At 47.5% G+C, this 12,190-nt stretch overlaps 1 protein-coding gene across 3 annotated transcripts in view; it reads left to right on the forward strand.

The window, feature by feature from the left end:
* The window catches only part of LPP (LIM domain containing preferred translocation partner in lipoma), a 375,151-nt gene that overhangs the window by 50,927 nt on the left and 312,034 nt on the right, over positions 1-12,190 (forward strand). The window contains exon 1 of one of the 3 annotated variants that reach the window (XM_053313057.1): positions 9,371-9,488. The exons of the other annotated variants lie outside the window; for them this stretch is intronic. The gene's annotated coding sequence lies outside the window, so the exon portion shown is untranslated. Of the gene's footprint in view, positions 1-9,370; positions 9,489-12,190 lie in introns of those variants that run through there. 3 annotated transcript variants of the gene reach the window in all.

Below are 12,190 nucleotides of genomic sequence, written 5' to 3' on the forward strand. Positions count from 1 at the left end.
AGAGGTGGAAGTCCTTCCTTCCTGCTGCAGCCCTGAGAAACAGCCTTATGCCCGCAGCTGCTCTTAGCCCCAGAAGCGAAGCTTCCCCTCCAAGATAACAGAAGAGGAGGAACTTAAGAACAGCCCTGCTGGATCAAGCCCAAGAAGGTCCATCCAGTCCAGCCTCCTGTTTCACACAGTGGCCTACCAGATGCCTCTGGGAAGCCCACCGGCAAGAGATGAAGGCAGGCTATCTTTCCTGCTTCTACTCCCCTGCAACTAGTATTTAGAGGGATCTTGCCTCTGAGGCAGGAGGTGGCCTACGGCCATCAGACTGGTAGCCATTGAGAGACTTGTCCTCTGTGAATTATTCTTCGTCCCTTTTAAAGCCATCGAGGCTGGTAGCTGTCACCACATCTTGTGGCAGAGAATGCCATATGTGCTGTCTGAAAAAGCACTTCCTTTTGTCGGTCCTACATTACCCAGCAGTTTCATGGGATGACTCCTGGTTTTAGTGTGTGAGAGAGGGAGAAAAAATTATCTTTGTCCATAAGAACAGCCCTGCTCAATCAGGCCCAAGAATCCCCATCTAGTCCAGCATCCTGTTTCACACAGTGGCTCACCAGATGCCGCTGGAAGCCTACAGGCAGGAGTTGAGGGCATGCCCTCTCTCCTGCTGTTGCTCCCCTGCAACTGGCACACATCCTGCCTTTGAGGCTGGAGGTGGCCTATAGCCCTCCGACTAGTAACCGTTGATACACCTCTGCTCCAAGAAGTTGTCCAAACCGCTTTTAATGCCATCCAGGTTGTTGGCGCTCACCACATCTTGTGGCAGAGAATTCCACAAGTTGATGATGCGTTGTGCGAAAACATACCTCCGTTTGCTGGTCCTAAATTTCCTGGCAATCAATTTAATGGGATGACTCCTGGTTCTAGTGTTATGTGAGAGGGAGAAGAATTTCTCTGTATCCACTTTCTCCACACCATGCATGATTTTATAAACTTCCATCATGTCTTCCCCCCCCCCAGTCGTCTTTTTTCTAAATTAAATATGCCTTGCCTCATAAGAAAGGTTCTCCAGGCCCCTGATCATCTTCGTTGCCCTATTCTGGACCTTTTCTAGTTCTATAATAATAATATTATTATTATTGTTTACACAGTCAGACAGGTGTTATTGACTGGTTTGTTTTATCCCGACATCAAGTCCTTCCCAAGGACCTGGGATGGCTGGATTTTATTGTCAATGTTGTTGCTGTTATTATAGATATCGTCGCAGAATATAGGCTGTTCCCAGTAAAGTTGCTTTTTGTAATTGGCTGATGGTGATTTCTGTGGCCCCTATGATGTTGTGGTGCTCTTCAAGTTTTTTTGGAATTGCACCTAGGGCGCCAATTACCATTGGGATTTTTTTGGTCTTCTGCCACAGCATTTCATTTTCAGTTTGTAGATCTTTGTATTTGGTGATTTTTTCTATTTCTTTTTCTTCTATTCTGCTATCCTCTGCTATTGCTATGCCGATTATTTTAACTTGTTTTTCTTTCTTCTCGACTAAAGTGATATCTGGTGTATTGTGTGGCAGATGTTTGTCTGTTTGTAGTTGGAAGTCCCATAATATTTTTTGCATCTTCATTTTCTTTTGCATCTTCATTTTCTACAACTTTTTCGATTTTATGGTCCCACCAATCTTTGGCTACAGGTAGCTTGTATTTTTTGCAGATGTTCCATTGTATCATCCCTGCTACCTTGTCATGCCTTTGTTTGTAGTCAGCCTGTGCGATCTTTTTACAACAGCTGATTAGGTGGGTCCATGGTTTCATCTGCTTCTTTACAAAGGCTGTTTGTTGTTGACTTTTCTACTTTTGCTCTTATTGCATTTGTTCTTAGTGCCTGTTCTTGTGCAGCCAGTATTAAACCTTCTGTTTCTTTCTTCAAGTTGCCATTCTTAAGCCATTGCCAGGTCTTGGTGATGTCTGATTTTCCACTTATATTGTGCAAATATTGACCCTGCAGTGGCTTATTTCTCCCATTTTTCTGCTCGGTTCTTGACTTGTTCTTTCTTGTAGGCCAGCTTTCTTTCATTGGTGTCTAATAGTTTCTCGTTATTGACCATTTGAAGTGCATCTTCTTCACTGTCCTTGATATATTCTTCAAGGCCTCTTTTCTCCTCCTCTACTGTTTGATGGACTTGCAGCATTCCTTTTCCACCTGAGCTGCGAGGGAGGTATAGCCTATCAACATCACTGCGGGTGTGCAGAGCATCATTGATGGTCATGATTTTCCTGATCTTATGATCCAGCGTCTCTAGCTCTGCCTGGGTCCAGTCTATTAATCCTGCAGTGTATCTGATAACAGGTATAGCCCAGGTGTTTATGGCTTGTATGGTGTTCCCGCCATTGAGTTTGGATTTGAGGATTTTTCTAACTCTCCTGATGTATTCACTTCCCATTTTTCTTTTAACTTCAGTTTGTGCTATGTTATCAGCCTTGAGAATGCCCAAGTATTTGTAAGGTTTTTTCTCTCCCAGGTTATTGATGTTGCTTCCATTGGGCAGTTCTATTCCTTCTGTTTTTCTTATTTCCCCTCTGTTCATTATTAATGCAGCACACTTTTCTAGTCCAAACTCCATTGCTATATCGCTACTGAATATATGGACAGTGTTTAGCAGTGATTCGATTTCTGACTGGGACTTTCCATACAACTTCAGATCATCCATGTACAAGAGATGGTTTCTTTTACTTGATGTTTTAGATGTTTGGTATCCGAGGCCTGTTTTGTTTAGTATTTGTGAAAGTGGGGTCATGGCGATTACAAACAACAGAGGGGATAGTGAGTCCCCTTGGAAAATACCTCTTCTAATGCTAACCTGTACAAGTGTCTTGCCATTGATTGTTTACTCCACATGCTCATTGCTTTTTTAATAAATATCTGAATGTTTTTGCTGACACCAGTTGTTTCTAAACATTTTAGTATCCATGTGTGAGGCAATGAATCGAAGGCCTTCTTGTAGTCAATCCATGCAACACTTAGATTTGTTTTTCTTCTCTTGCAATTTTCTAAAATCATTTTGTCAATCAGCAGCTGGTCTTTTGTGCCTCTGGTGTTCGGGCAATTTCTTTTCTGTTCAACTGGAAGCTGCTTATTAGTTAATAAGTGTTGCATGACTTCATCTGCTATTATTCCAGTTAATAATTTGAACATGGTTGGCAGGCAGGTTATCGGTCTATAATTACTTGGAACTGCACCTTTTGCTGGGTCTTTCATTATGAGGTGAGTTTTCCCTCATGTTGTTGTTGTTGTTGTTGTTGTTGTTGTTGTTGTTGTTACATTTATATCTCGCTGTTCCTCCAAGGAGCCCAGAGCTGTGTACTGCATACTTGAGTTTTTTCCTTACAACAACCCTGTGAAGTAGGTTAGGCTGAGAGAGAAGTGACTGGCCCAGAGTCACCCAGCTAGTATCATGGCTGAATGGGGATTTGAACTCGGGTCTCTCCGGTCGTAGTCCAGCACTCTAACCACTACACCACGCTGGCTCTACAATGTCCTTTTTTAGATGTGGTGACCAGAACTGTACGCAGTACTCCAGGTGTGGCCGCACCATAGTTTTGCATAAGGGCATTATGATATTAGCCGTTTTATTTTCAGTCCCCTTCCTAAAGATCCCTAGCATGGAGTTGGCCTTTTTCACAGCTGCCGCACATTGAGTTGACACTTTCAATGAGCTGCCCACCATGACCCCAAGATCCCTCTCCTAGTCAATCACTGACAGCTCAGATCCCATCAGCGTATACTTGAAGTTGGGGTTTTTTGTCCCAATGTGCATCACTTTACACTTGCCAGCACTGAACCGCATTTGCCATTTTTTCGCCCACTCCTGCAGTTTGGAGAGATCCTTCTGGAGCTCCTCACAAACTGTTTTGGATTTCAATACTCTAAATAGTCCAGTGTCATCTGCAAATTTGGCCACCTCGCTGCTAACTCCGCTCTCTCTCCTCCATGCTCTGGGGTCTGTGTGTGCACTTCAACAAGGTGCCTCTTTGCTCATTTAGCACAGGACTCATTCTGCCTACCCACACTGGCGTCTAAGTTCGTAGGAGAATAGGAAGCTTCTCTTATACAGAGTCAGACCCTTGGTCCATTCAGCTCAGTATTTTCTACACTGACTGGCAGCAGCTCTCCAAGATTTCGGGCAGGAGTCTCCCCGAACATGCTGCCAGGGAGTGAACCTGGGACCCCCTGCATGCAAGCCTGCAGATGCTCTTCCACTGAGCCATGGCCTCAGGGGGTTATTTTACAGAGCTCCCATGTAGTCTCCCATCCAGATACAGCCCTGTTTGTCCCCACTTCAGTTAATTGCTTTTTAATGTATTTATTTTTTTGGAGATGGAAACCATGAGCGTTGCGTGCATCTCATTTCCCAAGCTGCAAAAGCCAGTGCTGGGAGTAGGAACACCATGGCCAGAGAGCAGGTTGCAGACTTGGTGCTGTGCATCTTGGGCTGTAACCTTAAGGCAGGCCAGCCCGGAACTCTCCAGCCGTCAGGGTCACTCTTACCCCTGGACTTTGGAGCTGAAGTCCCAGGCCTCCACAGCCCCTGGGAGCCCCCAAATCCTCTTTAGTCTCTCCCGGGTAGTGTGGTTCCCTGGCCGAGTATGATGATGCTTAATTTCTTTTTTGGTGGGGTGGTGGTGCTCCAAAGGCCTTTCGGTCCAGGCTCCAAAATTACCTAGGTGTACCTCTGCCAGCTGTTGCTGAACCACAACTCCCGTCATCTTTCCCATCAGCATTTTATGGAAAGGTTCAAGTCTTTCACAGAACGGACCCGTGAGCCATTGCTTATTTGCATGCCTAGCCCCAGATTTTCTAGCACATGTGAATTTTGCTCATGGCCACCGTCCAGCATGGAATGTCGCGTCGTTCACAGCGAGGGGCGTGGCTTGGAGAGGGCACAGATGAAGTCTTGCAGATTTCAGCGAGGCTGATGGTGTTTGCAGGAGAAATATCTGGCTTTGAATGCAACTTGAACTCCACGATTGGTGAAAAAGAACTTGCCATTCTGGACCAGACCATTAGCCTGCCTGTACCAGTATTCTGTTTCCTGCAGTGGCCAGCCGGATCCATCCAGGAAACCTGCAAGAAGGGCATGGAGGAATTTAGTATTCAGAGATATTGTTCATTTGAACATGGAGGCTCCATCTGCTAATAGTCACAGATAGACGATCTTTCCCCATAGCTTTGTCTAATCTACTACTACTACTACTGCTACACCACCCACAATCTAGGGGTTCTCCTCTTTGGGTCCCCAGATGTTGTTGGACTATGTTCCCTGCCACAACAACCTTTGCCCATTGTGGCGGGGATCATGGGAGTTGTAGTCTTGTCAGCATCTGGGGACCCAAGGTTGGGAGCCCCTGGTCTAACCCTTTAAAAAAAGCCGCCTGGCGTGAGTGGCTACCCCTGTATCTTCCACCGCTTGTGTGGCCCTTGCTGACTTTGAGGCAGATCCTCTTGAAGGAAGTCTGCTGTGACTGTGCCTGACTTCTACAGGAAGCTGCTGGCTTGCCGAGGGCTGTCATATCAGCAGGGCGTGTTGCCTGGACTGTGTGCAGCTGGGAGTTAATCATTGACCCAGGATGGGGAATTCTGTCTCTGGAGGGAAGAAGGGCGATTTTTCTGACATCCCTTTGTAGCCATGATCTCCATATTTGGAAATGTTTACCCATGCACTGATCTATTGGAAGGGGAGGGGAGGTGACTCAGGACACCGTGGAAGAAGCAGGATCTGAATTCCTGTAGTCAGGATAAGGGCTTTCTTTTGCTCCCCCCACCCCACCCCCTTCTGTGCCCCCCTCTTTCTCTCTCTTTCCCTTCCCTCTGGTTGTGGTCAGTTTGGGAGTTCCCTCGCGCCTGGAGCTGGTTCCAAATTTGTTCTGCTCTAGGACGGAGCGTCCCCAGGGAGGGAGAGCAGCCGAACCGAGTAAGTACGTGCTTATTGGCGTAGCAAATGGGGTGGCCTTTGTTGGTCTGGTCAGGAGGCTTGCGGCCGTGCTGAGTAGGGAGGCGGCAGAAGGCACCGCGTCCTGCAAAAGGGAGGCAGCTGGCAAGCCTTCCCGGGACACATGGCACAGCAGGACTTGGAACCCGGCTCGGAATTCATGCTTGGTGCCTGCCGCACGTTGGGGCCTGGTTGCGGGCCACGTGGATGGACTCTGCTTTGGGTCCCTTTTGGCATCCAAAGTGGATCCCAGCAGGGCCCTGAGCAGGCTCCCTGACTTTGGACACATTTTCTCTTCTAAAGAGCTGCCTGTCGGTTCACAGGGCTGTTGAGCCTGTGGGTTTGCTCATCCCCCAAGTTAATATTTATCTCGGATTCATTGGAGACCCGAGGAAATTGAGACCTTAGCTGAGAAACAATATCGTGCACCCCCCCCCGCTCCTTTTGTTTGCTTTGCCGCTGTAACTCTGTTTGCTTGTTTTGTGTTGTTTCCCCTCCTTTCCTTTTGATGCGCCACATTAAAAAACCAACAGAAAAGCGAGACGGAGACGGAAACGTTTGCATCGTCTTCCTTCCCTGAAAGGGAACGACATTTGCAACCAAGGGAGTTAACGCTACAGTGCAGAATGGATCTGCACCCTGGCTCGTTTGGGGAAACAGAAATGTGTGGGATATTCCTGGCAAGATTGCTGTGCCTGTGATTGGCAGGAGATTCAGGGGACAGGCACAAGAATAGACTTCTCCACACAATGTGTCATTTAGTTAAGGAATTCGCTGCCACAAGATAGCAATTAACTTGCATGGCTTTTTCTGAACTATCCGACGAATGGTCTGCTATCTATCATGATAACTCCATAGAGCGCCGGATGCTGGGGAGAAGCAAGAAAGTTGTTTCCGTCACTCCCTGGGGGCTTCCTAGAAGCATTTGCTTGCTTCCAGGCCAGATTCAAAGCACCAGTTTTACTTATTATTATAATAATATATTTTTTAACATATTATATCCCGCTCTTCCTCCAAGGAGCCCAGAGCAGTGTACTACGTACTTAAGTTTCTCCGCACAACAACCCTGTGAAGTAGGTTAGGCGGAGAGAGAAGCGACTGGCCCAGAGTCACCCAGCTAGTCTCGTGGCTGAATGGGGATTTGAACTCGGGTCTCCCCGGTCCTAGTCCAGCACTCTAACCACTACACCACGCTGGCTTTGAATCCCTGCCTAGCTTGGCACCAAGGCATCTGTTGGGCCATATCTGCCCAAATGAATCTGCCGGGCTCCTTTGTTCTTCCTCACAGGCGTTGCTCTCAGCCCCACCAGTGACCCCGTTGGCGGGCACCAGGCACAGGGCCTCTCCGGTGGTGGCCCCCTGTCTTTGGACTGCCCTCCCAGAGGAGCTTTGCCAGTCTCCCACCCTGATGAGTTTTAATGACAACCTGAAAACTCTCCTCTTCTGAAACACATTTTAATTGGTTTTCCATTCCAATCAATTTTAGCCTCTGGGGTGGTGTACTTGATTTTGTTGCTGTTTCTATATTGTGTCTGTTTTTATTATATTGTGTGCTTTAAAAAATAAATTGTAAGCCACCTTGAGCAGTGGCATGGGCCAGAATGTTTTAAACCAACAAATAGAATAATAACCCTGACTGTCTATTGAAAACAGGAAGCTGGACTCAATGGACCTTTGGCCCAATCCAGCGAGGCTCTTCTTTGAGATAAAAGGTGTCATGTGGCTAGGATTTCTAAAGCTGGCATTTAAAAGGTTAAGCAAGTTCACAGAACAGACTGAATGGGCGTTAGTTGTGAAAGCTGGAGGAACCTCCATGTTCAGAGGCAGTATGCCTCCAGTTATGAGCTGCTTGGAGCTAACTGCGGGGTTGGGACTGTTGTGTTCCTTTGCTTTTTGTGGACTACCCAGAGCTCCCTTCCACTGCTGGAAATTGAATGCTGGGCTTGACAGACCTCTGGGCTGACCCAGCAGGGCTCTTCCTGGGTTCTTAACAGTTGCATGACAGGCAGGTATTTGGCAAGCATGTTTCTCCCCTCCCAGTGTAGGGGAAAGCTTCACATGTTGAATTTCAGCCTCATGTAGCAGGTAAAAGTACAGGGGGCCTGCCAGAAATCAAGAGGGCAAGCCGTCTGGAGTAAACCTCCGCCATCACTCATATTGTCCTATTGCAGCAGGATACTGAAACCTAGGTCCCTGGATATTGTTGGACTACAACTCCCATCATCCGCTGGGAATGATGGCAGTTGTAGTTCGACAACATCTGGGGACCCGAATTTCAGAACCCCTGTCTTATTGGTCTATGTTTATTTCAGCATGCTCACCGGCAAAGAGAGGAGGGAGATACAGATGCTTTAGGGCAAGCCCACTCTGACACGACAGACTGAAATGGGTTTTGCCACTCCAGGGAATTCTGGGTATGGTAGTTCTGTGAGAAGCTCGGACTCTCCAGCGGAGATGCTGCAGTGTCCTGGTGAAACTCCTTTCCGGAGTTCCTTGCAGGGAAGCAAAGTTTGTGAAATGTGTTCCAGTGCAGCTGCATCAAGCTGTCTGTCTGTTAGGCCTGGCATTGGGTGCTGAGGTGCCTTGGAAGGGAGAGTGGGCAAAATCTACCCTGCTCCCTTCCAGCCCACTTTCCTCCTGGCCATTGCTGGCTTCAGCCCTTCAGCTTCCCTTTTGCCTCTTCTGCCTGTTCCTGGGATGGGAGGAAAGAAGCTCCTTGGGGTTGTCCAGCAACTTCTTCTGTGTGGCCGCCTTTCATTTCCAAAAATCCTGACACTGGACCTGAGAGCTTAATGGTTTGGGCCCGGGCTGCCTGAGGGACCGCCTGCTCCCAAGGGTTGCTGCCCGCTTGATGAGGTCATCTGAGGGGACTCTGCTCCAGGTGCCGACAATGAGGGAGGCTCGGTTGTTGTGCACTTGGGACAGGGCCTTCTCTGTTGCTGCCCCCAGACTCTGGAATGCTCTCTGGGTGGGTATCCACTCCTCAGTCTCCATCACAGTTTTTAGAAAACATGTCAAATCGTGGCTTTTTACCCAGGCTTTTATATGATTGTCTCCACTGCTGTTTCTTGTACTGTTTCTATGCTTGTGTTTTAATTTTTTTTTTTAAGATATCAGATTTGTTTATATATTTTTAGCTCAATATTTTAATGTGTCTTTTTTATAATCTTGTCTTTAAAATTAATTGTGAGCCGCCTTGAGCTTTTCTTAATGAAAGGCGGGGTATAAATTTAACAAATAAAATAAAATAAAATATCCTTCTACCCATGATCTTGAACTTTGCTGGGTTGGAAAGTGATGTATGTAAACAATAATAGTTTGAACCCATTGAAAACATGAATGTGGAAGGAAGGTAGTCCAGTTGTGTTGTGGATGCTGTCTTGCTCTTTCACCAGCCCTGGACGTCCCCTTGGGAATCGGAGGGTGCTGAAGAAACTCTCTCCATGAGAGGCGAAGTTGATAAGATGTACCCAAGACTAGAGCTGCAGTAGAATTTCACCCACAGCAAAATCTCTAGGTAAATGTGGAGGTGGACCAAGGGTCTAACTTGGCATATGCTCTATCTGCTCATGTGTTACAGGGAGGACTCACAACTCAGCGGGGTGAGTACACTCTTTGCTCTCAGGAGGTTCGCACTCAGGCAATGGCATTGAAGGAATTCCCTTGGCATTTTAAGTGAGGTCAAACACATCCTTGATCTAAGCATGCATGGCGGCCATTTGTGTGGTCAGCAACCGTGTATGTAAACATGGCTGCTGCAAACGGCTGCTGCACATGTGCATGCCGTGGTGGTGCGAGGGCTGCTGGGAGATGTACCACTGCAGCAGGAAGTTGCATGGAGCAGCCGAGGAGCAGATACGGACCTGCTCACCTCACTTTTAAAGGAGCCGAAGCCGTGCTTCGAATCTGTGCACGAATCTCGATTCGTGCACATCCCTGTTTTGCACACACCTTCTGGAGAGATTTTGTTTTGCAATTATAACTTGTTGGTTTTTGTTTTTGTTTTAAACGGGTATCTGATTAGCAGAAGAATACGGGAACTGTATCCTAAAAATGAATGATGTTGCATTATAAAGCAGCGCTTAATGAGATGCCCGGGTTTATAGCACATAAAGATGGCCTGTGGTCTGTTAATGGAGCTGTGGATGGCTGAGTGCTATTAAAAGTAATGTATTAGACCAGCTGGATTATGCCGTATTCAGCAATGATTTGGGGGAGCTCAGTCTTTTGCAGGCATTGGAATATAACTGAACAATCATCGAGGATGTTGGTGTGGAGTTGCTCCCGCTCTAATTCCCTTGGTCTTTTATTTCCTCCTAGACAATGGCTTTTGTTAATACAAAAGTGTGTGTGTGTGTGTGTGTGGTGGCTTGGGACACAAAGGGGCTGGGAATTGTGCTTGCACTCTCTAACTCCTGGAGGTCCCCTACCACATCCCTCCGTGCTTGCTGCTCCTTGGTGCCTCTGATGAAGGAGGTGATAACAGCTCTTGCTGCACTAAATTAGCCTTTCAGATGGTCCCAGACTATGGCTATAGGTAGTTCTTTGCAACCATGAGGTCTGGCGACTCAATCTTGAAAGAGAAGAGTCACATGCTCTCGAGACGTATTGTCATTAGAAGCCATGCATCTCAGGAATGGATGATTCATGGCCATGCAGATCCCTAAATCACGTCCTCTCCTACTTTCAGTGAAGCATGTGCTTTTTAGGACTGATGCCCTTAAAAAAAAACCCATCTCTTGGTTTTTGCTTTTGTCCTGGTCCTTTACTCTGTTTCTGATCAATGTTAAACAATTAAGGTAAACTGCCCAAGAGATCTAATTGGAACTCTCTGGCTAATAGGATGAGTTAGTCATAACTAACTTGTCCAATTAATTCCAATAGGACTTGTGTTCAGTAGTGTAGTTGGCATGTCACCCTCTACGTGACGCACAGCAGAGCTTGTTACGAGTTGTCTCTGTCCACCTATGACGACATTCTTCTCCTCCCTTTCCAGTTTTACAAAAAATGTCCACACTGATTTTCATCAAGTCTTACAAACAATCAAATGAAAATGACAATAGGAAAAACAAGATAAAAGCAAAGGGCAGGGGAGGGGTGGGCGGTGGTGGCGGGGACCCTAATCAAAACTCTGAGGCAGCCAGAGATCAAAATATGAAATAGCTAGACGGAATACCTTCCCAAATAGAAATGACGTCCAAACTGAGTTAGAGGCAGGGCCAGGCAGATCCCTTGGGGCAGGGAGTTCTGCAGACTAAGTAACGCAACAGCCGAGAAAGTCCTTGTGCATGCCCCCACCAAACTGATGTGCGGCATCCAAAAGGGCCCCCCTCCCCAGGTGAAGAGGGGCCTTCTCCTGTGGGGGTTGACACTGCCGTTCTTCTGCAAGCTAGAGAAGATACACTTTCCTAGACCTCAGCTGCTATCCCACTTAGCTGCAAGCACTGGCTAGCAAACGGAGCAGCCGAAGATGAACCGAAATGCATACCTTGGAGGGAGAGGGGCGGTCTGCATTTTTCAGCCAGCTTTGGTCACTAGTTGAGTAGTCCAGGGGTTGGTGTGCCTTGAGTCCCCAGGTGGTGGAATCCCACCACCCCATTCACAGTGGTCAAGGGGAGTTGGGGTTTTAACAGCAGCTGGGCAGTCAAAGTTGGGAACCCCTGGACTAGGGGGTGGTGAGGGGTCAGCCTCTCCCTTGCTGTCACACACAGAAGTGATGAAAGTCGGTCTCACTCTCATTTAGTGCCTCTAGCCTAGAACATGGTGTGATGTCAGCAAAGGATAACCTTGCCCTTTCCTTGTCTTGCAAAGGATGGGATAGGAGGGGGGAAAGTCTGTCTTTTGCTTCCTGGTGGGCTCTGTGGATGGGCAGAAGCGGCAGGGAGAGCTGTCTTTGGGACATCTGCTGATACTGGGTCACCTGGTTACCAGTGATGGGGACCCCGTGAGGAGGTGCACCCCCTGAGCTCTTTGCAAACACAAGCCCCCCTTCCACATGCAGACCCTTCCCTGGGCACACTGGCAGGCCTTTTGCTGGTTATTAGTAGAGCCTCTTGTAGTTTCACACCACATGTGATGTGAAGCCTGGGGGTTGGTCCTGCAACGAGGTCCTAGAAGACATGATTGCTGCAAAACGGAGAAGAGTTGGTTCCGATGGTTGGATCAATCGCTTCTTTTGTGAGTAGCAGATTTCAAGTCTGTGCCGATCGGAGGCAGCTT

This window comes from Hemicordylus capensis, chromosome 3 (genome assembly GCF_027244095.1).
Source record: "Hemicordylus capensis ecotype Gifberg chromosome 3, rHemCap1.1.pri, whole genome shotgun sequence".
NCBI classification, from domain to species: Eukaryota; Metazoa; Chordata; class Lepidosauria; order Squamata; family Cordylidae; genus Hemicordylus; species Hemicordylus capensis.